Source organism: Mauremys mutica, chromosome 11 (genome assembly GCF_020497125.1).
Source record: "Mauremys mutica isolate MM-2020 ecotype Southern chromosome 11, ASM2049712v1, whole genome shotgun sequence".
Classification (NCBI taxonomy): domain Eukaryota; kingdom Metazoa; phylum Chordata; order Testudines; family Geoemydidae; genus Mauremys; species Mauremys mutica.
The window spans coordinates 21,084,138-21,109,874 of NC_059082.1; positions in this window are offsets into that span (position 1 = coordinate 21,084,138).

Consider the following 25,737-nt stretch of genomic DNA (forward strand, 5'->3'; position numbering starts at 1 on the left):
AGTAACATAATTAATGACTCTCTCAGAAATGGCATTAAGAACCTATCATGGCATCAACTTATCAAATATCATGAAATATTAGTCCCCACAAAATTAATTTCCAGTTACTCACTTATGGGAATACATACATTTTTTAAATCAAATTAGAATTGGTGAAAATATCCATACTGACCCCTAGAAGCACCCAGAACCTATCTGAAAAGAAAGTTGTTATTGTAGCTCTTATTTGGAAAGTTCCCATTTTAAGAACTGCAATTTTGACCTCCTCCTCTGCGTTTTTAAGGTATGTTCTTTGCCATAGTATTTGCACTGTTAGTATTTATGGCTCATCACAACATGTACAAGTGCAGGGGTTGGCACCACCATCTTGCACGACGGATACTTGACAAAATTACTGTACATAGTGACGGACATTGGGGCGGACATTTTGAAAAATTAACATGGCCCTCAAAAATTTTACCATGGACACTTGTGTCCGTGTACGGACACATTGCTGACCACTGGTACTGTGTATAATTTGCCATTTACCTAGTACAGCTGCGTTTCAGAGGAGGTTGAGTTGACGGGGAGCGGGGTAGTAGTCAGGCTTTAAAACTTACTAGCTGTTCAAAGATTATTTTCCAGCCAAACCTGGTCCTTTAGAAAAAGAATGGACCTCCTGCCCCTTGAGCTTTGACATCTCATGTTAATGAAATTGATACCAGCTTTTCTGGACATGCCCAAAGGGCTGGCAAATTCCAGATTGCTGCTTGACCTTGTGTGTTAGTGAGCTGTGTTTTCAATCTGCGCTGACCCAGGGTCCAGTCCTGCTACCAATGTACACACAAATCCTGGAGGTGGGCAAATAGTGAAAAGGATTTTTCATAGAATTTGTGGGAATAAAACAAATGAATTCATTTCAGCCATGCTCATGATCCTTTTGTGTTTGCTTTCTACCGCCACTGCAGAAACCATCATTTTCTCGCGTGCTTATTCACAGAAAGCACATCTGAAAGTTCCATGTGAAAGTATTCACAGAAACCAAATGCTAAATAGGCAACAAGTCACCACTCGTGCTGGAATAATTTGCACACACATGCAATCAGGGCACACCGAGATGATATCATGTGACCAATCATAAGCAAGTAACACAGCTTGAATAGCCAATATTGAACAAGCACACAGGACTGTTCCAAATCAAACCACAGAGATAAAAAATATTTAATAGTCATCTGAGTAATCTGGAGAAATGAATACATTCATGGGAATTGCTACCTCCTTGCAGACAGCCCGCAAAGCAGAAAAGAAGCTGATTTTGTCTTAGAAGCTATTCCTTGCGAAATATTTACTCTGCGTTACTCAGAGAACTCCCATTGGCTTCTAAGGAAGTTCCAGTCTTGAAACGATGACAGGACAGGCCACTCTGTCTGTACCTACACTCCTAAATAAAGGTCTTGCTCCTGCTCTCATTGAGATCAATGGGAGTTTTGCCAAGTTTCTTTAATGTTAAGACTGGGTTCAAAGTTTGGTTCTCATAGGAGAAGTCTGAACACAAGGCAGTTGTGCTAGGAGAATGTCACTATATGAGCATGCTGGTCACAGGGAAATACAGCTTTTGCCCCAAACACACAGAATAGATTAACAGTTCTCAACCAGAGGTCCAGGGTCCCCTGGGGGGCCACCACGGCATTAGACTCACTGGGGCCCAGGGCAGAAAGATGAAGCACCGCCATCCAGGACTGAAGCCTGGGACACTGGGCCTCACCACCCGGGGTTGAAGCTGAAGCCTGAGCAACTTAGCTTTGTGGAGCTCCCTATGGCATGGGGCCCCGGGGAATTGCCCTGCTTGCTACCCCCTAGCCCTGGCCCTGGCTTTTATATGCAGGAAAAGAGTTGCTGTGGCACAGGCGGGCTGCGGAGTTTTTATAGCATGTTGGGGGGGCCTCAGAAGGAAAAAAGGTTGAGAACCCCTGGAACAGATAAAGCACTGCATCAAAACATGAGTAAATAAATCATTAGCAAGTGTTATTAATTTCACACTTTTATCTTTCGCAGCCCTAAGTGTGTTAAGAAATTTTTGATAAATTTTCCAATTATATTTGCTCAAGAGCATTGGCAAAACAATCTGGGCTATTAATGAGATGTTTGGTGCAAATTAATCATTAACTGGACACTCAGCATTCTGAAATAAAACTTGCTTTGCAGTGTGTTTTTATTAGGCATAGCCAGGCTTAGGAAATGTTAATATCCTTAATAGATTTGCATCATAACTTGATGGACATTTACTATGAAAGTGCTAAGTTATGATGGATTGAATACAGATTCCACTATATGAGCCAAGTTCTCTGGTCTGTTTTTGCTGCCTTTGCGCTGCTCAAGAACGAAGCTGAAATCTCCGTAATTTCCCAGTTTGGGATATATCCAGCAAGGGGGAGTCCCCAGCAGAGGTCTACTGGAGCAGCCTCTGCTGGCTCTTCCACATTCCCTCCCTTGCAGATTCTAGCACAGATTATATTGGAGTTGGCAGCAGGAGTGCTCCTTCAGGACAATTACCACCTGTCAAAGTTAGAGCAGCCCCCCTGCTGCTGTGAACAGCTGGAGCCAGGGCAGAAAATCAGAGAAGTGGAACCAACTTCCAGACCCAGCATAAGGTGGACACAGTAGAGAATCTGGCCCTATTTGTAGTCATCTGGAAAGAGCTCTTTTTCTTTGTCTTTTTTGTCAATCAAATAAGCTGTAGCTAGAAAGTAAAAACAGTAACAAACCATATAGTGCTATTATTATAATAAGTGAGTGATTACTGTTAATGCATGCTGTATAGATGATTTTACACTCAAAGACACATACGGGCTCTATCCAACAATCGCATGCATTTATATATATAAAACCCTTTTAGCAGATAGACTATATATGCAATGTACCTGTTGTTATTTTCCATATTGTATGTATCACTGTATGTCAATGACTCCTAGTGGGAACAGTTCTTGCATAACAGAATTATAGTTTATCTAAAAATAACAACTGCATAGAAATTATGAAAACAAAATCAGCCTTAATATCCATTAAGATTCATTCCATTGTTTTAACCTTGTAGTCACACAACACACAATGTTTTCCCCCAGCTACTTGCCTACTTCCTTTTTAAAGGTATTTATACTAGAAATTAATATCATTGCCTGTTCGTTATAAAGCATAATTATTCTCTGCTCAGAGACATTCTACTTACATTCCTTCAGGAACTGAGCCTTTCTTAGCTTCAGTTCATGACTCTTGTTCTTGCATTTGACACAAGTTCAAATGGGATCATAGCATCTATCCTCTCACTTCTCTTCAGAATTGTATATACTTCAATAGGTTCATCTCTTTCTCTCTCATCTGTAAAGAGTTTAGAGATGGGGATTTTTTTTTAGCCTTTCTGTAAAAACCAAGTCCCTTGGTTCTTGCAACATTATGGTTGCCATCTGTTTTATTTTATGCATTTCCCTGATATTCTATCTGTAACAAGTTGACCTGACATTATCATGTTTCACATGTGTCCTGATAAGTCCCTTGTATTCTGCCAATAGTCCTACTACTTAGTAAATATAGTTATTATACACACATTTACATAGTTACATTTGTTCCTTTTTAAAATTGGTTGGGTTTTGACACTGTTTAGTCTTTAATGTTCTCCAGGTCATAGAGGCTGCACATGGATTTATTCACTAGGTGGAGGCACTGAGCAACTGAGCTCCAGTGACCAGCAAGCTAAAGGCTAAGAATCAACATCGCCCAAGGATCATAAAGGAACGCAGCAGGGCCCATTGGTCCTAAGCTGGAGGGGGGGGGGGGAGAAAGAGTCCCTTTGCAGGGAGTAGCAAAGAGATTTTATTGTGCTTGGGGGAAATTCAGAACTGATGCGTAAGGTGATGCAAAAGTTGGACTTCTTTACACTCATTCAAATTCCGTAATCTACTTACAGCAGCTCTATCTGTGTGTCAGGGAGTCTAAATGAGCGCTGAAAACCTGGAAGACAAAGTAAGTTACAATAGGACAGTGACTACTTTAACTTCCTGTTTATTTTGGTTCCTCAAGCTGTATATTATGTACAAAGGGACAGATCCTCAATTGGTGTAAATGGGCACAGGTCAACTTGTTTCAATGCAGCTCTGACCATTTATGCCAACTGAGGAATTAACCCAATGTCTTTATAAATAGAGCACATTTGAGCATGGGTGAAATTTATCAGAGGGCTAGGACATCCTTTGTGTCATAACTCAGCATAATAATTCTGGGTCAAATTCTACCTTCAGTGACAAATAAGAAAGTGCACTGATTACCTCTACAGCTGGTTCTCTTAAAATGTCAGCATTTGCCACACGATTGTATCTCAGATGACACAGTTTCTCTCTATACTTTGAAAATCAATTATAAAATATAATTGTGTGATGATATCAGTTGCCAGCTGTTGACTATTTACTGGCAGCTACTATATCTGTGAGTCTACGTTGAACACATATCTTTAGGGATCAAATTTTACAAGGAGTTTCAACTCTCTCCTCCAATATTGCAGGTGCAGTTAATTTCAGGCACAAGTGCTAGTATTTAGGTGTTTGCACCCACATGAGTTAATCAATCAGACAGTTGCTACAGGTTCAAATACTAAAATTTTGGCCCATAATTAATTTCACTTGCAGGTGATTTAAAGGAAAAATATATGGCCCTAGATTGGGCAGAAAATTGCTATACGAGCTGTAAACTCCAAGACTACTGTACAAAACCTATACGTTCACTAGAATACTGTAGGTCAATAGGTCTATGCTAGGAGTTACTGGTTGAAGGCAAGGAAGAAATGAGGATACTAATATGGTAGCTTTTGTAATGAAAAAGAGGAGGGACCATTTATGAACAAGGTAAAGAAAATGTGATACCTTTATTGAATCAACATAGTGTGAATTTTATTATAGAGCTTTTGCACCAAAATCCAATTCTCTTTACATGCTGGAAGATTTTACAGGGCTTTGGTGACTTCTTAACTGTGAATTGCATAACTATAAGACAGAGAGATTTCCATTGCATGACAAGATGGCTAAGTTCAACTCCTCTATGGGAGGTGTATTTAGCACTTTAAACATTTTCTTTGCATTTAGCCCCACAACACTTGGTCAGTATTTTGTCCAAATGTGAGAAAAAATTATGGATTTCTTATATTCTCATTTCAAAGAGCCATGTTTACCATGGAGAAAAAGAAAATATTTGCCCTGGACAAATTCCTGAATGCTCAAAATGAAACCACCGCAAACCCCAAACCTGTGAAAATTTTTAATTTTTCGTATGAAAAAATCTATAACAAAGTTAAATTGTGACTTTCATGCTACACCCTAGTTTAGGCTTTCCTCCCAACAATTAAATAAAAGGTGGTAAGGGTTGTTTTAGTGATAAGAGTGGTGGATATTCTTGGACTAGGCAGCAATACAGTACTCTTTCCTGTCCTTCAGCATGGGGAACATGCTCCAGCAATCCAGCCATCATAGTGTCCCATAGGGGGTGGGGGAGGATTAGGATGACCAGGCAGCAAGTATGAAAAAATCGGGATGGGTGGGGGCGGGGTAATAGGAGCCTATATAAATAAAAGACCCAAAAATCGGGACTGTCCCTATAAAATCAGGACATCTGGTCACCTTAGGTGGGGGGAGGCATTACTACCAAAACAAGTTAGAACAGTCCAGGGTCATAAAGGTGGTGTCCTGCCTGCTCCACCCCTCTTTTGAAGAGTCCTGGGCTAAGCACAACCCAGCCAACCCAATTAGCAGGGCCACAATCTTTGTTAGTTATTTCACTATCCAGGGAGTTTGATGCAGGTGCTGATGTATTCCAGCTCTGGGTAGAGTTTCTTTTTTCCCTAAGGGAGCTGTTGTCTCTGTCCATACTGTATTAATGACACCCTGAAATGTGTCAACAGGTTGATGCTATAGAGTTTTAATTTCCTAGACTTACCATAAATATGTGGAAAAACCACCACAAGGGTGTAAGAGTGATGACAATACAGTACAACTGTGTGGTCTCTGGGGAGAATAATGGCCATGAGGAGTGGAACATAGAGCATCTCTGATGACAGCTCATTAAGAACTGAGTTTGTCTTGCAGTGTGTTCTGTAAGCAATTTGGGGCAGTAGTGCCCAGAACACTGGGCCTTAATCTTGATTGGGGTTTCTGGGCAGTAGTTTAATGAAATAATAATAATCTTCAGAGCAGTCAATAGTTTTCTGTAAGAAATCTGAGTCTGCTTCATTAATACAATTTTCTTGGTTTAGAATGACAGTATCTGCTCTTTTGTCAGCTGGCTTGATAAAGATGTTATTGGATTTTAGTGACTGCTTAGCTTTCCTTTCTAATGGAGAGTGATGGTAATGAATGTTATATGCGATTCTCAGTGGGTTGTAGACTCCAGGCCCGTTAGGAACAATATTCTGCATTTGCTCAGGAAACGCTTCTCTGATTTTTCCATGTTGCAGAACTGCCATTTGAGAGAGCAGATTGCGGTGTCATCCACACTGTTCACAAATTGTTTGTAGCCATATTGGTCCTCACCATGAGCATATGTGTGCATTTTTCAAACGTCACAGAAACTTGCTGCCTTAAGGATAATAATAAACACCTTGTGCCATATGGAACCATATGAATGAGAGTCCTTATAGATTTTAGCTAGGTGCTGCATGATTTGCTAGGATGGGCTATGTTCTGAGCATCTTTAGTGACTGAAGATAATAGCCATTCATGTGGTTAAAAACAATCTCTCTCTTCACAAACCCAGCTTAATTAGGTTTGCTGCAATTTTCTATGATAATTTAGTTCTGCCTTTGCTTTTTGGCTGGCAGATCATCCCTGGAAACCTCTTATAGAATTTCCTGTTGACTGCAATGATACTCAGTTAGGACAAAACTGATCACTGCTGCCTTCCCTGCTGTTGAATTCAATCAACAAGCCATACATAACTCTCTACAAGTAGCAAACACCAGTGAGGTCAGAATCTGAAAACTGGCTGTTTGACACAAAGAACAAAATGATCATATAACTGATTGTGCCAGCACTTGCATCAGAGTGTAACAGATGAATGCACCAGTCCATTGAGTAACCTTGCCAACTTTTTTTTTTAATTAGTTTTCTCCTTGTAAATCAAGGAAACCATTCACTCATATACAAAGATACAACCACCAGTGCAAAGGGGGAAATATTAGGAAAATGACAATACTGTAACTTGCACAATCTTTTTTGTTACAGAAGAGAAGACACCTCTGTCCCCTTCCCCAAGCCACAAAGACTTGGCTTTGCGATGATCATTCCTCTATAGGAGATGAATGGAAAGCAGTTTCTTCTGGGGCTATCAACTGTCACCCTGAAATGGCCAGAGCTGAACACAAGGCCACTGCCATGCTCTAGCCTTCCACTTCATGATGGCACCAGAAATGAGGAACAAGCACAAGTCTCAGGCTCATAACCACATGGATGCCCTTTGTGCCTGTAGACGAGCAGACTCACCCCTGCGGCACCTCCTGCTGGTGACATCGGGGATTAGCTCGGTTCCAGCCCCAAAGCGCCCTCTGCAGGCCAGTGATCCGTCTGTCCTCTGGCCCCCGTGTCCCTCCCTGGACCCAATGCCCTTTTACATGGGGTGCTGCTCCCTGGCAGTAACCCCTTTCTCTCAGGGTCTCCCGTCCCCAGGGAACCCCCACCCTCTATCCCCACCTTGCCTCAGTATATGGCTACTGCCAGTCATTGTCTAGCCCCACGTCCTGGGGCAGACTGCAGTATCAGCCTACTCATCACTGGCAAGGAGGGTTTGGACCTGCTGCCTTGGCCTACCCCTGGGCTGCCCTCTGCAACCCCCAGTATCTATTAGCCCAATGCTAGGCCGCAGCCTGGGGCTTTCCAGGCCAGAGCTCCCCAGCTCCTCTGCCTTTCCGCAGCCCTGCTTCACTCAGGTACCTTACGTCCAGTTCCCTGCAGCCAGGCCCATCTCCCTCTACAGCTAGAGAGAGACTGACTTGGCTTCTGGCTCACAGCCTCTTATAGGGGCCAGCTGGGCCTGACTGGAGCATGGCCACAGCTGAGCCTACTTTCCCCAATCAGCCCAGGCTCCTTGCCCCAGCCTAAAGGCTGCTTTCTCCAGCCACAGCCCCTTCCCAGGGCTGTTTTTAACCCCTTCAGGGCAGGAGCAGGGGTCCACCCAGCTACAATGCCACAATTAACGGAGCTGTGAGAAACATAGTGGTTTCCCTTCACAGGAGTTCATGCCAACATTTTCTTTGATTTTAATGCATATGAGATTCGGATCTCTCCCCACATTTCCCTTTGAGTTTCCAGGTTCCAAGACGAAAACACTGAGCGAAACTCAATTGAAACCAGCATTTTTTGCCTGTTTGCACTGCAAAACAATACATTGTTCCAGGCCCATTCAAACCTAGGTCCAAGTTTGCTCAAGAGTTTTGCCAACCTGGCCTTAATTTAGAATCTGTAATAAAAAATACACACCCATCCCAGACACATCTTGCACGATTTCAACTTTTGTTGTGATCATTTTACACAGCCCTAGCTGATTAAATGCTGGACCAGCCTCAAGTTAAACCATCTTAATAACTGTATTGCCATGAGGCAAATGTTAGCTTAACTCATTGAATACTATTAGTCTTTGGTAGCCCCCCAAAGGAAAACAAAACTGGGTCTCATTCTCAGGTAATACCATAATAGCAGAGTTATTTGGGACAGAGGAAAAGTTTTACCTTTATTCTTTTGTGTGCATCTTTTCAATGCCATAAGCAAAGCCTAAAGGAATCCAATTGCCTTTTAAAAAGCACAAATTAGCATCAGGCTTGGTTTATCTTTTAGAATTTGAGACAAATATTGAGATGCATCATAGAACAGAGAGAGAGATCAATAGACCAAATGAATAAAAATAGCTAACTGAAACCTAGAAGCCAGGAAATGGCTAACAATAAAATGGAAAACACGGTTATTGAAACTGTGGTTGTAATTTTCACTTTAACATCTGAAATGTCCTTAAAATAAATAATCTCAAAAGGAAGGGAGAGCAGCATGCTAATCACTGTTTCATGCAGTCTGCATGGATACTGTATAATGTTTTAATAAGCAATTTTACAATTGCCAGGACTAGAGACTTTTCCTCATTTAAATGGTACCTGATGAATAGGAGTATTGTAGGGATTATGTCCCTTAATGACAAAGCTAATCTCCTGTAATAATAGCTGCTGCTGCTGATCACTGCTTGAGTTATGCAAGGTAAAAATGGTTTTGTGTGTGTGTGTTTGACTTCAAAGGATTTTGATTGTCAGAAAGAGAAAGGAACAGAAAGGGGACATAGGGGCTGGAACCCTAGATTGAAGAAGGGGATTAACTGTGATTATTTCAATGTTTTGTACAATATAAACTCATTAGAAAAAGTAAGAATTTACTATTTTAAATATACTTGATTCAAGAAGCTTTGCTATCATTAAGGAAAGGGAAAATGTTCAAATGCTTTGTAATGTGCAGCTGGACAAATGCAAAGCTTTCCATGATTGCATCCCATGAAAATAAAATAAAAATATCACAAATCTCGACCACAAGTTGAGGCTGCTGAATTGCCATTATAAAGAGCCTACAATACCCGCAGGAGTTATTTTTCCTTTGAAGAAATGTTGTTTTCCACTCACAGCCAGCCACATTATGCAAAGGACAACACATTATGCAAAGAGGTATGATTCATACTTCTCTCCTCAGTCTGACCCTCCTCCCCATCTGGGTTTACCTGTTTCTATTCTATCCTCTTGTGGTGGGGTGAAGACTTTCCCCAGCCAGCCTAGCTTTTTCCAGCCACAGCCTTCTCTGGGGCTGTTTTAACCCCTTCAGGGCTGGAGTGGGGTGACCACCCCGCTACACACACTCCCCCTTAAAATCTCCCACCGGGGTGGAGGTTTCTACCTGCCCAGTTTCTCCCTCAGCTGGGCCTGCAGGACATCCCTTTGCTGCTGCAGATTCTCCAGTGTGAGGAGCAACCGGCCTCCCTCCTGAAGGGTTTGGGTGCCCACTGTAGCCTGCTCAGCTCCCACGTGGGTTTCCCTCCCTGTCTGGGTCTCCACTGTGGCCTGTCTTGCCCTCGTGTGGATTCCCCTTTTGATCTGGGGCCCCTCTGTCCCAGACCCTCTCTTTTCTGGGGCCTTGGTCTTCACCACCCCCTCCCTCGGGGCAGTTTCGGACCTGGCCTAATCTTCCGGCCTCCCCCTCCTTCTCTGGGGGAAGTGTCTTTTTAAATGGCCTTTGGTGTGGCAGTGGAAGCACCTCCTATGCCTTCCCTTTGCCATGGCCCTCCCACAGTTTGTTTCCGGCTTAGCCCTTCCCTCAGGGTTAGCCGGGGCCCTGCGAGTCCAGTAAGGCACTTCCTCCTTATATGCCCGGGCTCCTCGCAGGCCCAACAAGTTTGTGGCCCCCTGGGTAGGGCCTCTGTGCTCCATCCCGGTAGGGACACTCCCTTTTATAGTGTCCCAGTCGCCCACAGGCAAAACAGTTTTTAGGCCCTGGCACTGGCCTCCAGCCCTTGGTGCCTGGTCTCCCATATGGTCCGAGTGTCCACCCCCGCAGCAGATGGAACAACCCTCTCTGCTGCTCGGCAAGCTGAGCCACCCAGTCCCTCCAATACCAGTCCATCTTTGGTCTCTCCACCTTCAGTTCCTCCCCTCTCGTATCCAGGCAATAGTCCCACCATCCTTGCCCTGCCCCTTGTATCGGGGCAGATCAGTGCCCGCATTCTCCACCACTTGTGGCAGGGCAAAGACTCACCGGCATGGCGCCTCCTGCTGGTCATCCTGGGAATCAGCTCTTCCAGCCAGAGTGCCCTCTGCAGGCCGGTATATCACCTGCTGCTGGCCCCCGTGTCCCTCCCAGACCCCGGTGCCCCTCTACATCAGTGTTCTGCCCCCAGCAGTAACCCACAATCTGGGTCTCCCCACCCAGGGGAACCCCCCTCTATCCCCACCTTGCCTCAGTGGCTACTGCCAGTCATCATCTAGCCCCCGCTTCCTGGGGCTGGCTGCAGTCTGTAAACCACTCATCATCAGCAAAGGGGTTAGGACTTGCTGCTGTTGCCAATCTCTGGGCTGCCTCTCTGCAGCCCTAATACCCTTTTTTGGCCTTTTAGCAAGGCCTGCAGCATGGGGTTTTACCAGGCTGGAGTTCCCCAGCTCCCTCTGCCCTTCCCCAGCATTGCTCCACCTCAGGTACCCATCTCAGCTCCCAAACAGCCCGGTCCTTCTTTCTCCAGAAGCTAGAGAGTGTGTGTCAGCTTCTGGCCCTCAGCCCTCTTAGAGGGCCAGCTGTGGCCTGATTGGGGCGTGGCCCCAGCTGCAGCTGCTTCCCCCAATCAGCCTAGCTTTTTCCAGCCACAGCTCTCTCCGGGGCAGCTTTAACCCCTTCAGGGCCGGAGCAGGGTGACCACCCCACTACACCTCTACAATTTCTTATGCCCTGACCCCTTGTGTAAATGGACACTTTAAACTTTATACTGAATTTATATATGCATTTCAAAAGCAGCCAAGACCACTGGCCTTTAAAATGTGCAGCTAAGACTCCAAGTATAGGATCCAACAGAAAATTTCAGAGGAGGCAGGTAGAAATAATGTCAGTTCTATAACATTTCAATAAACTCAACTTCAGAAGTCATTTCTGAAGTCAGAAGGTCAAGAACATACAGTAAAATTAACTGCAGATTCATGATCAGATAAGATAAGTCTGGTGTTGAGATTGATGATGTGTCCCACAATCAATTCCTCCACAGTTGAAAGGAACAGGTCTGTGTGTCTGTGCTATTTAAAGCACTGGTAGAAGAGTGCCTGAGGAACTCTCTGCCATGGGAAGTTGCATGAAATCAGCTAGCATGTATTTGGAGATTCATTTGTTTTATCTGCAAATCATACCAGTTACAGAAAGAGATTATCTCAGGGAAAAAATTAAGTACATTGTTTATTTTTCTGGTAGATTTCACTGTTGGCTTTAAATGAGTACGCCTCAGGGTCCTTTGGCTTGCAAACTGAGGGAGCTTGGAAGGAAGTGGGAAAAGAGAATGCACTTATTAAGTGGGTTTCTACAAACCCTCAAAGCTGTGAGCCTTAAAATGGCTCAAAAGAAAATCTTTTGTGAGGATATAATCCAAATCAAGATGATAATGCACACCCTGGTGACAAGGGAGAACACACAGCTCCCACCATCACCAGTAGCTATTATTGCCACAGGGAGTCAAAACAACTTACACAATGATATGTCTCCAGCCTTGAGAGAGAGGGTTTAGTCTTATCAGGAAACTTTCAAAACAAGCATGGATTAGTATGAAAATTATTGCATGGAAATGTCTTCATCTAAACACTCCACTGTCTTAGAGTTCTCACCAAGAAAAACATTTATTTGATCTGTTGGACACATGCAGCACATTTTGCCATGTTATTGCCATGGCATTGAAATTAATGAGGTCTCTCCACAAGGGGGGTCTCAATACGTATCAGGCAAAGGATCAGGTAACTGGAATATTTATTTAGGCATAGATATATATTACAGTTATCTGACCCTCTTAAATAATACAATGCTGAGTCATCTAACATCCTAGAAAAACTGGGTCTGATTCTCCATTCCATTCTGTTGCAAATTATATGCCCATAGATTGCAGAATGTATGGACGCCTGTGTAAATGTAATGAAGCAGATGATAGAAGAACTTAATTAAATAAAAAAAAATAGAAGTATACACAAACACACCCATATTCGGGCACCTGGGAGACTGTCTGGGACAAAAAAACTAAATGTTGAGCCTAAAATGATCAGCTGTGAAACAGGTAGCAACACTGATTTTTAACTTATTGAATCTATGTTTCAGAGTTAACACTTTATTGAGATGAATGGGTAAATTCACTCCCCTTAGAGATATTGGGTCCCATTCTGCATTCTGTTACAGCAGTATAACACTGATGAAACTGTGATGAAACCCAACTTCTTTGCGGGGGAAAAAAAAAAGCGAAAGCTTAGATTGAAAATCGCAAGTCTGCAGTAGAGAGTGAAGCAAGATGCAATCTTAAAGCATATGGGGTCCTGTTTATATACAGCAAAATTGTTATAGAACAAAAAGACCACTAAGTAACCCCAGTGTGATGTTGAGCTCCTAACATGGCTCTGAAAGAATGCAAGGAGGCAAGGAGAGATCTGGGTTGGGTATGGTGAGATGCTCTTACAATTCAACGGGTCCTTTCTTCCCTTTCCCTCTCCTTCCACCTAAATATAAGTCTGTGCTTGAGTGGCAAAGGCTCTCCAGAAACAAGGCTGGAGTCTACTGCTGTGAAAGGGTTTTGTTCCCACTCCACAGCTTTCTCCTATGTGTTCCTCAACACCGAGCCCACCCTCTAAAGACAGGCACTAGGAAGCTACGCCTTGTTGTACTAACAAATTACATCAGTTAAAAGAAAAATCATGGCAAGGATTCTCTCCAAGATTTTTTTAAAATGAGAAGCAAAATTAAAAATCTCACACATACTTACCATAAAGTGATTACACTTCAGTATGAGGCAGTATTACCAGCACAGCACTTTTTTTTGGTGGTTTATGGGAATTCTCTACAATCTGAAGTTCTTTAAAGTTAAATTGCACTTCAAAGTTTCATTTACACACTGTAAAAATGATATAGTTAAGTTTTCAACAGGGAATGAATTATTCATTAAAGAAGATAATGGTGCTAAACTCGACCAAGGAGCTATAACATTAGCATAAAGAATGGCTTATGTCATATTAATTTTAAAAACAGAAAACATACAACACAACAGATATTGAAGCACAGATTTGTTTTTTGGTTACATTAAACCAAAAGCAATTATTCTTACAGCAACCTTTCCATAGCATTTTAATCGTACTGCTAGGATTTTACAAGCCATTTGATCTTAATTATTAATTGCATTGGGGTAGGCTGGGTTGAACATGTTTCTATCCTAATTTTATTATCTCTGCTATTTGATTTTATGCAAAGATCCAAACACAAAAGTGCTTAAATGGGGAAAAACTTGATGACACATTTTTTCTGCTTGTTGGTGATATGAAAAATTAATATGTAGGAGAGTAATCACACCTTTAATTTTCTTTTTTTTTTTTTTTAAAAAAAGGTAAGTGTGAAAAGTATCTACAGGGTATTTTGAATTATGAAAAGGACCATCTTTGGAAAAAAAGAGGAAAAGAGATTTTCCAGAAAAAGCAGTTTAGCTATAGTACACAGTATACATATAAAATTCAGAGAGCAGTAAATCTGAAGAGCTAAATTAATAAATGTAAAACAATCACTCAAATTCCAAAGGCAATTTATTCTAGTTGCTAAAGTAAGAGGCTGGGAGTCATGAATCCTGGATTAGTTTCCCTCCTCAATCCACCATGCAATAATTCACTAAAATGCTTTTGCCTCACAGTCCGTCTCTGTAACATGGGTATAATGTAACTTTCCAGCAGTAGCTTATGGTACTTTTCTGCATCTTATTTAAATAATGTTTTGAAATCCGTGGATGAAAACAACAATAGATCAAATAAATGTCTGAAACTGTTTGTTTTTTCTAAAACTATACTTCCCTATCATCATACAAAACTGGAAATTTACCAGTTTGTTAGTTCGGTTTAAGTAATTGCCCTACATTCATTTTAGATTCTTTTTAGCTGTTGTTCGATCTTTGAGGTCCTCCACTTATTACTTCTAAGCTGAATTTGATTTAATTGTTAGATTATGGACATGTTTTTCATTTTGCCAGTGAAATCATCGCAGAAATATAGGTCTGATTATTTGTGCCATTCAGAGAGTTCATACTGCTCATTTCTGACAGCAAAGGTGGGTTCAGATCTGGATCTCAATTCATCCAAAGCCCCAAAAGCCCAGTGGAGGGGAATGGAAAAATTGTTTGAGTTGTTCCCCATCTGTAATTATAACATTTACTTCTTTTGCTCTCATGAGGTTGGTTTTTTTGAGCAGTTGGTATTGGATGACAAATCTCATCATCCTCCCATTGCATACAGTTGGAAATTCTGGGATCACGGTAGGGGCCATATCTCCTATGTTTACTGTGGAGGACTCAGCATAATTTGGGGGGGGGGGGGGCTATTCTGGTAATAATAATAAGGATAATAAAGGTCCTATATATTGTGAGATTCAACAGTGTTGGAACTTGCTTCACAATCCATTCCTTGCCTCAGAATTGTTCTCCAAAATCTACCCTTTCATTTCATATATCTGTATCTATCTCCAGCTCTCATGGCTGTGACGAGAACATCGAAAACATGAATTGCATGTAAACCAGTGCAGTGTTGGCTTCCTGAGTCTGCAGACTGCCCAAAAAGAATAGCTCTGGGAAGTAACTCACTTGCCCCAAAAGGTTGTTAACTCTGAAATTTAAAAATAACATTGTGACTATCAACACCAGTAACAATTCAGTGCTGATCATCATAGCAGAAACATCCAGCTCCTGTTCTTATTCCCCTCAAATTGCTTCCCATCCCTCTTCAGGCACAGAAAGCCCAAGCTACCCTCTGCCCAGCTCCCAAAACCTCTCTCTGCCTCTGACAACTTCTATGATACAATAATTCCTTGTCAATACAAATATCTGCCCTGCATTGAAACTGGAAACACAGGATCTTAAAACAAATTGTATTTAATGACACATGAAATATCTCAGGGACTAATGTACTGATTGCACCACACATTTTCTTATTTAATTCATTAAAAAAAGCTCCATATGTTAACATGAATGACTGAGGCTGCTGCAGAATTTTCAGTCTGCTCCATCAGAGTGCGGCAGAATGTAGGTCTAGCTTCTTGGGGAGTATGCAGGCCTTCATTATAATAAATAATAAATGTTCAACCAGCTCTATTGATAACTGCATATGTTTTTTCACTCAATCTTCAATTACTCTGCTACCTCTCTAAAATAATTACCCTTTGAGGATGTCTTTAATCACTGTAATATATTTCAGAAGTACTAAGGGCCCGATTCAAAACCCAATCTATTCTATGGAAAGAGTCCCATTGACTTTAATGAGCTTTGGATCGGCCCTTAAGTGTGTGAACATGGAATTGTGTTAGGACTTAAAATACTGTCTTAGGCTATTCAGAGAACACATCAAGAAGCAAGTAACATATGTAATGTTTCTTTTCTTGAATCCTGGTCTAGCTGATAATGCCAAAAGTTCAATATTTCAAAAGAAAATAGTACTAAAAATATAAATTAGTCTGAAATCAGCCATCTAGCAACAGAGTAATACAGATTCTATTTGCAATAATGAAGAGATACTAATAACGGATATAATATTGTCACAGGATAATGCTTTCTCGTTTGCTAGCTATATGGCAAGGAAAAGCAGGGATGTTTATTTTCAAAGTGGGAGGCACTGATATTGTGATAATTTTCTGTCTTATTAGCTTCAGTTCTATTATGTAAAATTACTGATGTTTGGAAATAATCCTTGTATCTGATGGATACCGAAGCAACAGGGTGACCGTTGCTCACTCTGCCATTATGGAATGACTGTATAGAATCATGATTTGAATTCATCTCAGTTTAAATGACTGTCACACACTCAGGGGGTGCAGGATCAGGAATAAGTGGTCTGACCTGTTGCAAAGGAGATATATAGGCCCTGATTTTCAAAAGGGCCTCAGCCTTTGGTTTTTTGTCTACATTTTTCAGATAACCATAGAGACAAATATGTGTGGGTGCATTTTATTGTCACTTAGACAGTTAGTTACTTTACTGTCTCTGCAAATCAGGAAAACAGATATCAAATTTGTCTACAAAATTACAACCAGTAGGATATTAATTTTGCAGACAAATGAAGCAGAAATTATGGTCACAAGAATAGCTCATATACCAATCTTGTGCGGTAATGGGTAACGCTGAAAAGATGTGTAGGTTGAGATTCAGATTAGCACTCAAACTTTTGGATGTTTATCCGAACTTAGTCTGAATCATCCAAATATCTCTGGGCTGAAAACATGGTGAGGGTAGGCTGTCTTGTGGAAATTCCTGATTCTAACTAGACCAGAAACCCCAGGGAAATATAATACTGCACAATGAAACCAAAAGAGGAAAGCGAAAGAATGGAGAAAGAATACATAAGAGAATATAGATAGGGTTGCCAGGCATCCAGTTTTTGATCAGAACTTCTGGTCGAAAAGGGATCTTGACAGCTCTGGTCAGCACCACTGACTGGATCATTAAATGTCCGGTTGGCAATGCAGCGGGGGTAAGGCAAGGCTCCCTGCTTGCCCTGGCTCTGCACGGCTCCTGGAAGCAGCCAGCATTTCCCTCAGGCTCTTAGGCAGATGTGCAGCCATGGGGGCTCCGCATGCTGCCCCTGCCCTGAGCGCCGGCTCTTCAGTTCCTATTGGCTGGGAACCACGGCCAATGACAGCTGCAGGGGCAGCAGCTGCAGGGGCAGCAGCTGTGAATGAAGGGAAATGCGCAGAGCCACCTGGCCACACCTCTGCCTAGGAGCCAAAGGGAAAGGGCAACTGCTTCTGGGAGCCACCTGAGGTAAGGCCACCCGGAGCCTGCACCCTGAATCCCCATCCACACCCCAAACCCCTGCCCCAGCCCTGAGCCCTCTCCTGCACCCAAACTCGCTCCCAGAGCCCGCACAACCTCCCACACTCCAAAACCCTCAGTCCCAGCCTGGAGCCCACAACCCGCACCCCTCACCTCCAGCCCCACCCCAGAGCCCACACCCCCAGCCGGAACCCTCATCCCCTCTGCACCCCAACCCCCAGGCCAGCACCTTCCCCCACACCCTGAACCCCTCATTTCTAGCCCCACCCCAGAGCCCACACCCCCAGCCCAGAGCCTATTCCCCTGCCCCATCCTGGATCCCCCTGCCACATTTCAAACCCCTCATTTCTGGTCCCACCCTGGAGCCTGCATCCTCAGCCAGAGCCCTCACCCCCTCCAGCAGCCCAACTCCCTGCCCAGGCTGGTGAAAATGAGCGAGTGAGCGAGGGTGGGGGAGAGGGAGCAACGGAAGGAGGGGGAATGGAGTGAGCAGGGGTGGAGCCTCTGAGAAGGGGTGGGGCTTTGGGAAGGAGCAGGGCAGGAGGCGGGGCAAGGGTGTTCAGTTTTCTGCATTTGGAAAGTTGGCAACCCTAAATATAGATGATACATGCACACACACACACACACACTCCTCCATCCACACCTCCCCTGACATTCTCTATCTTCCAATTTCATTTTCAGCTCACAGCGGCCAATTATCAGTTTAGCAGGTGGAGGGGATGTAGAGACAAAGGAGGTAGGCCACTTTAATTAACACACAGACAGCAGAGGTTTATTTTGGTACTCCTTTCTCTTATGAAGAGACAATGCTCCTGCTATCAGACACTATTAAAAATGCATTTATTTCATATTCTCTCATAATGTTCTCCATAAGGAACGGAATGAACCACAGTGCATATTTTGTGAATGATTTATCAAGCGGTATTACAGATTGATGATCTGATTCACAAGTCTCCATAGAAGGGATGCATCACTTGTGTTAAAGGGAACTCACAATGGCTAAAATATTCTTCATTTAAATAAAAAAAAAGAATGTTTAATCACAGAGAGCAGCTGGCTTAGCCTGTCTCCCTGCCCTTAGAATCACCAGATCTCAGGACTATGGGCACCAGGCCCTTCTCTCCCCAGACCATGTGGGACAGTAGGTTCCTATATCCACTTCTGTGGGAGTGGCTTATAAAAGGTCCCAACAACTCTGGACCAGCAGTGTCTGAGCAGCCGTGGCTGCAACTTTACAAAAGGGGACCCTTGAGATCTTGTGACATCATCACAGAAATTCCCCATAACAGCCTTTATGCAAATAAGCCTTGTGAAGAGGAGGTGATGACTTTTGGTGGGAAGATGAGGATGTAGTGATTGAGTTAGTGAAAATGTGAGGTGCGATAGATCCCTCAGAAACTGCTCCTGCCTGGGGATCTCAGGAGTTCCTAGAACTGCTAGCTGCTAAATGCTCTCTCTCTCTCACATACAAACGTCTTGCTAGTTTTCTGAAATTATCCTTTAATTCTATGGAGCCAATAGCACAAACTAGCAATGACTGTGTGGCACTGTCTATGTGCGCTCACACACTCTTTCTTGATCTATGCACCAAGCAAGAATTTTGCATTTCATAGAACACTTAAAACTTGCTGCAGTGATTCCTCGTGGTCAAGAATCTAAATATACAATACACTATGTTACTAACACAAAATACAGGGGGTGGAGGGAAGGAAGAGAAATCTAGCCAGCATGATCTTCTCTTTTCTAAATGAAAGGGAGACATATTGGACACACTACTCTGGTTGTAGCAATGGAAAGCGACGTGTAGTAACTGGTATAAAATGGCACCTGCATTCACCCCCAGAGGTCTCATCACTTCCCTCCTAAATACAAACTAGTTTCTACAGTGTTTGCAAATCACTGTGAGCTCCCAAGATGCACAGTACTAAATTCAGCAAATGCAACTTTCCTTCCCTGGCCATGGATTTACTATGCTACCATAAGGCAAGTCAAGCTGATAGACACAGCCATTGTGCTGTTTGTTGTATAAGATAAAGTTAAAGATGAAACTGTATTTCTGCAGCTGTTTGATAAACTCTTTCTCTATAGATGTGGCCAGGAGCTAATTATGCTGCTCTACCGCATCACACAAGCTATGCTCATAGCAACACTGGACACCCTGAATTCAAAGGAAAGGGAAGAGACATCCATCTATGTTTTGGAAGTGAAAGGGACATGCCAATATTTGAACATGTGTGTGTGTGTGTAAGAGGCATGTGTGTGTAAGACGCACCCACAAACCAAAGGTGGTTTCAGGAGGCTCAGACCTAACCTCCTAAGATTCGCAGAGATTGAGGGTTGTTGGTCACAAGCACCCAACTCACAAGGTGAGAGGGAACAACCTCTTACAGCTCACTGGGGGATGGTGCACTCGCTGAAGGGAAACCCTGCTTCTGTGCAACCCCTCAGTACCACAGGAGACAAGTTCCTCTTGTGAATCTGGGGCACTGTACAGAAGTGAGGCTCGCCTCCTGTAGGACATGGGAAATCAGCAGGTGAAGGGGGGAATGGCTTCCAAATATCCTTCACTCCCATGTTACTGAAGGCTTGTAAAGATAAGGCAGTTCCAAGACATATCCCGAATATTTTACTATTAGTGGAAAGTACTCAGTTGAAACCCTTCTTCTTTCCTTTTTCTTCTTTCTTGGTTTTATATATTTTAGATTTTCAAAGCAAGAGGGATTAGTGAGAAATGGATAATGACAGAGAAAATGAACAGATATTCTGATTGGGGCCTTTGGGCACTAGCACAAAAGAAATAATAAATAGCAGTAACAACACACAGATTTTTACTGCAACCGTTTACAAGGAAGATATATTATATGTGACCTATATTATTGATTAAAAAACTTATGTTTTCATTTAGTAGTATAGCTTCAGAAAGGCAAAACATATTCCATTACATTCCTCCATCTTCTCATTCATCTGAAATGAATATATTTTAATAGACTCACGTGTCCACAATTAAGTCCCCATTAAGGACCCACTTCTGCCATACTGCCTACAGCAAATTGTGTTAGCTTGCCTATAAACTGCACAGAAATGATCTATGGTTGTTTCTGTTCCCTTTCTCTTAATCGCTACATTTTTCTGTGCTTGGGCCCAGTCCTGCAATGTATAATGCATGGGTAAAATGCTGTCCCCGCATGAAGTCCCACAGAAGTCAGTGAGGATCTGTGTGGGTGGAGCAATTATCTGCTGATTGTACATTGAAGGATCCGGGTATTAGATTTTGAGCTCCTTGGAACAGACACTGACATTCTGGAACTATTGGAAAGTTCCTGGGACATATTGGGTGCTACCAGTAAATAAATAATTTCAGGAGTCACACAACCCAGCATACCCGTTCAATATACTGAGACTTTTCATAGTTTTCCATTGTTAATTATCTGTTCAGTCACCAGCCATCCCATTAGTACATTCTTATAGATACCTTGACTAGATCCCCAAAAGAGTGCTGTGTCTTTAGGTATAATTTTAACCTTAAAGCTCATGTTTAATCTCTCAATAGCTTCTTCCTGCAAAATGTGATCCACTTGGAATTCCACAACAAGTGCTGCTGTTGCCCCTATTCCAGAACACAGTTCTAATCCTTGTCAGTTTTTTGAATACCTGCCTATCTTTGCTCAAAATGTTGTTGTGGGATGCACAGCTGAGGTATTGACTTTTTCAAATCTCTTATCACTCCCTGCCATAGACAATTTACCTTGAATCACCCTTTGCAAATTTTAGAACATTTTTCTAACAGAAACTGCATATTAAGAGATATGTAAATCACGCTTGATTAAAGTGCATTTATAGGAAAGAAATCTTTCATTATCTAATATTTTATGACTACCTTCTTAACCAAACTAAAATTACCCCGAAATAAAATGTTCTTGCTGATGACAATGCTCTTGTTAATGTTAGAATTATAAACTTTGGGAAAATGTAGGGCTAAAAGGGTCAAGTGCTTTATTATCGAAAGCAGTCTTAACACTCTTGGTACTCTATAGATAGCAATATTATCTCCACGCTGGGCACTATTATGATTATAACTGCTCTTTGTAATTCAGCCACTGATATGCTGAAAAATCTAATAAGTTTTAATAACAACAAAGGGTCAAGTGTTTTCATGTAGAGTTTAATGGAGACTTTTAGACAATCTAACATACTGCAGCGATGCCAATGACAATGGCCCAGTTATACCTCTGTCTTTTAATTAACCGAGACTGCATTCTGCTCCTCTCTGATTGCTGGCGATTATTAGACTGGTGACTCACCATATGACATCAGCCCATAACAGAACTCCTTGCTCATCTTTAAAGACCTTTATTTTTTGGTGATTAGGGAACATTTAGTAAATAAGTTTCTTTCTCATTATAACCCCATATTGAGTCTAAACATTCATATGGAGAATAGTGATACAACCCATCTTAAGATGAAATTTCGGAGTAGGATTAAACTCCAGTTATATTTAAGATAACTTTTAGTGGGCCAAATGTTGCTCTGAATTACATCAGCACAAATCTGCGGCATGCCATTAACTTCAGTGGAGTTATTCTGATTTACACCACTACAGCTGAGAGAAGAATTGGAACCCCTAGTATTTCCTTATCATGGGATACAGGTGATGCCCATTGAAGTCAATAAAAGTTATATTTTTCCCATAGCAGAGGAATGGGGTTGCCTTTTGTGCTTAGAATTTCATTTTGTGGCATCACTATTATTGAAAATGACAAAAGATATTGAAGCAGATTCTAGTTATTACTGTATATCTTGTAGGATCTGATTTTCTTTAAACTGCTTCTGAAAATTTAGGTGATATTATATTCTTATTGAAACAAACAGCACAGAGTATTATATAAGATAAGGAGACTAATATTTACTGTAGATACCAGGCATCACGTACAGCATCTAGAAACTTTCTAAGGCCATGACTCCTGCAAAACCTGCTCCCCAAAAGGCATATATGTATTAAATAATTTGAAGAGTGACATCATTATCTCCCTGTCGAGCATTATGAATATAGCAGTCGGCAGTTTTCAATCAACTGAAGCAGAAGATTTGACCTTTTAAAATGGCTGGCTTTGTCAAGAAATCAGTAAATGAGAGAATTGGTAGCTGTCATTTAACATTTTTCCCCATAGTATATGAGCACATTCAGAGCTTCCAAAACAAGGATATGCTTCTACCTCCTGTAGTTCCAAGTGGTGTACTCCCTGTCACCACAAATCCTTCCCCACACTGTCCTCGGTATAGAGACTGGAGTACTTATCCAGACCAGTTCTAGGATATGTAGGACAAGGGAAGCACAGTGCCTTCAGGAGTGCAAAGGAAGGGCAGATGCTTGTGTGATCCTTACAGCGTCTCAGTGCAAGAGGCTCACTGGTATCTGATAGTGAGTTTCAGCTGGACTGACCACCCCAACTCATGAATGTCATAACCCGTACCTAAAAGGTGTCATGTAAGAGCTCAATAGAAAGCTAATAACATACTGATTATTATTATTGTGTGGTGCATGTACAGTGGGAAAACTCAAAATTACAAGCATATTGGACATTATGTTCTTAAAGCATGTCCACCCCACTGTAGAAAAGGGAATGTGGTTCTGCCACCTTCAATGCAATTTACATAAAAAGGTAAATAGGACCATCCAGCTAACAAAGGAAGAAGATAACCACTCAGCATCACAGCAGGGCTGAAGATTATGGGAAACAGAGCAATTAGCATTTTAGCAAACACCAGCATGGAACTTCCTTCATCAGGAGACTACATGTTGCCTTCCTCATAGCTTGAATGAACTTTATTTTGGGGAGTAATCTTCAAAAGAATCCATTTCAAGGGTTTACTGGACTATAAAATAGGGGCAAAGAACCCCACATGATCTTTTACCTCAGAAGACAAAGGAACTGAGAACTTTGGACTTTGTGGGAGATCCTCACTATACACGTGCCTAGTCATCACGCTGGAAGGTAGAGTGATAAGAGTCTTACCTTGAAACATGACTGTAGTTTTGTTACATCTTAGTCTCTAGGAAGCATTTTTCACTTTTATCTGTTTGTAACCATTTTTGACTCTATCCCTTATACTTGAACTCACTTGAATACCTATATTCTTTTGTTAATAACACTTGTTTTACTTTCAGTCTAAACCAAGCCCGTGCTGTGCCTGACTTAAAGTGATTGTTAACTCCAGTTAAAGTGATAAGCTGTGCAGTTTATCTTTTTAGAGGACCAAATGAACCTTATTATTGCTCTGAATGGTCCAGGAAAGGCCTGGACATTGCAGAGCTCATGGTCTGGGGAAAATTCAGAGCTAGGTTGTGTTGGGGTCACCTTGTCAGACATAACCAGAGCTGGTGTGTGCCAGAGTGTGACTGAACTGTAACAAGCAGGCTCAGAGTTTCTGAGTCAGAGCTGCTTAACACAGACACTCAGTGCATGCTTGTTGGCTAGCCATCGGTGTTCAAGCTGTGAGCCACAGCAGCAGAGCATCGAAGGCATCCAGGATTACAGGGCAGGCAGTGACACAACCCCTGACTGGTCTGGGATGCATCCCAGAATGTGAAAACTGGTACATCATTAGCAAAGGGTAAGCATGGTCTCACCACAGTATAGGACCAGCTATGGTGGCTGGTGAGGAGGGGACAGACTGTGAGGTGAAATCCTGGCCCTATTGAAGTCCATGGAATTTTTGCTATTGACTTCAGTGAGGGAAGAATTTTCCTCCATGGCCCTGTTTTCACCCCAATCCCTCTGCAGCTTGTTGCAGATGGCACCAGACTCATGGATTATTTGCATTTCTTGAGTGAAGAGGCTGGGGTGCACTCAACCTGTACACAGGGGGCAAGTAAGTTAAACTCATTGTATCCCCTTCCCCACCCTTGCTTACTTGCACCGACACAGTCTAACTTACGCCTTTCATCCTTGGAACATTATTTAAAATATTTGTTCAGATAATGGACCAGACTCGCTATTTTCAATTTAAGTTCAGTGCAACATAAAATGTTTAAGATCAGAGCTAACTGTGGCCTACTGTATATCAGGGAGGCCAAGAGTGTTTGTCACACACTCCAATGAACATACTCCCATCAGTGATTCCATTATCCATTTACACAGTGAATATATATCTAAGTGTATATATTTCTTTTCACCCTGAGTGGCTACTGTCATGGCTAAGGATATGTTTTCATCACAGAGGTCACGGATTCTGTGAGACCTCAGTGACTTCTTCAGCTTCAGCCATGTGCCTCAGGGGAGTGGGGTCTAGAACTGTCAGTCTCTACAGCGGGGGCTGGAACCTCTCTTCCCCGAGCAGCAGGGCTCGGGCTTCAGTCTACCCCACAGTCAGCCTGCCATCCCCAGTTATTTTTAGTAAATGTCACAGACAGGTCACAGGCTTCCATGAATTTGTTTATTGCCAACAACCTGTCCATGACTTTTACTAAAAATAACTGTGAAAAAATCTTAACCATAATCATGGCATTTTAACTCACTGGTAGGCTTGTTCACTTATACAGTGAAGTGTGTGTGTGTGTGTATTATATATATATATATATCACCCTTCACTCTGAATGGCTATTGAAATAGCATCTTACTCCTTGGCAGTGTTGTCAGCATACTTTGAAATCAATAAGATGACCTCAAAATGGGATGGGAAGAACAGACGTCTATATACTGTGGTCCCTCAGTTCCCTGTGGCAAAAGTACTTGTTCAATGTTATCACTAGGCATGTCCTGATGGTCCATAAGAAAGTGTTATCAAAACATGTTTAAGTTTCAGCAGTAACAAAAGGGTTAAGGATGAAATCATGTCAGCCTACCTGAGTATTCAAAGTTTTACACAATATTATTGTAGCTGTGTTGTTCCCAGGGTGTTAGAGAGACAAGGTGGGTGAGGTAATATCTTTTATTGGACCAACTTCTGTTGGTGACAGAGACAAGCTTTCAAGCATAAACAGTGATGTGAAGAAGAGATCTGTGTAAACTTGAAAGCTTGTCTCTCTCACCAGCAGAAGTTGGTCCAATAAAAGTTATCCACCTTGTCTTTCTAATAGTGAAGGTTTTGTCGGTTTGAATCACAACCTTAACTTTATTATTTAAATGAGGCTTTTGTATTTCATTAAATACAATGCAATTATATTTGCATTTATGATGC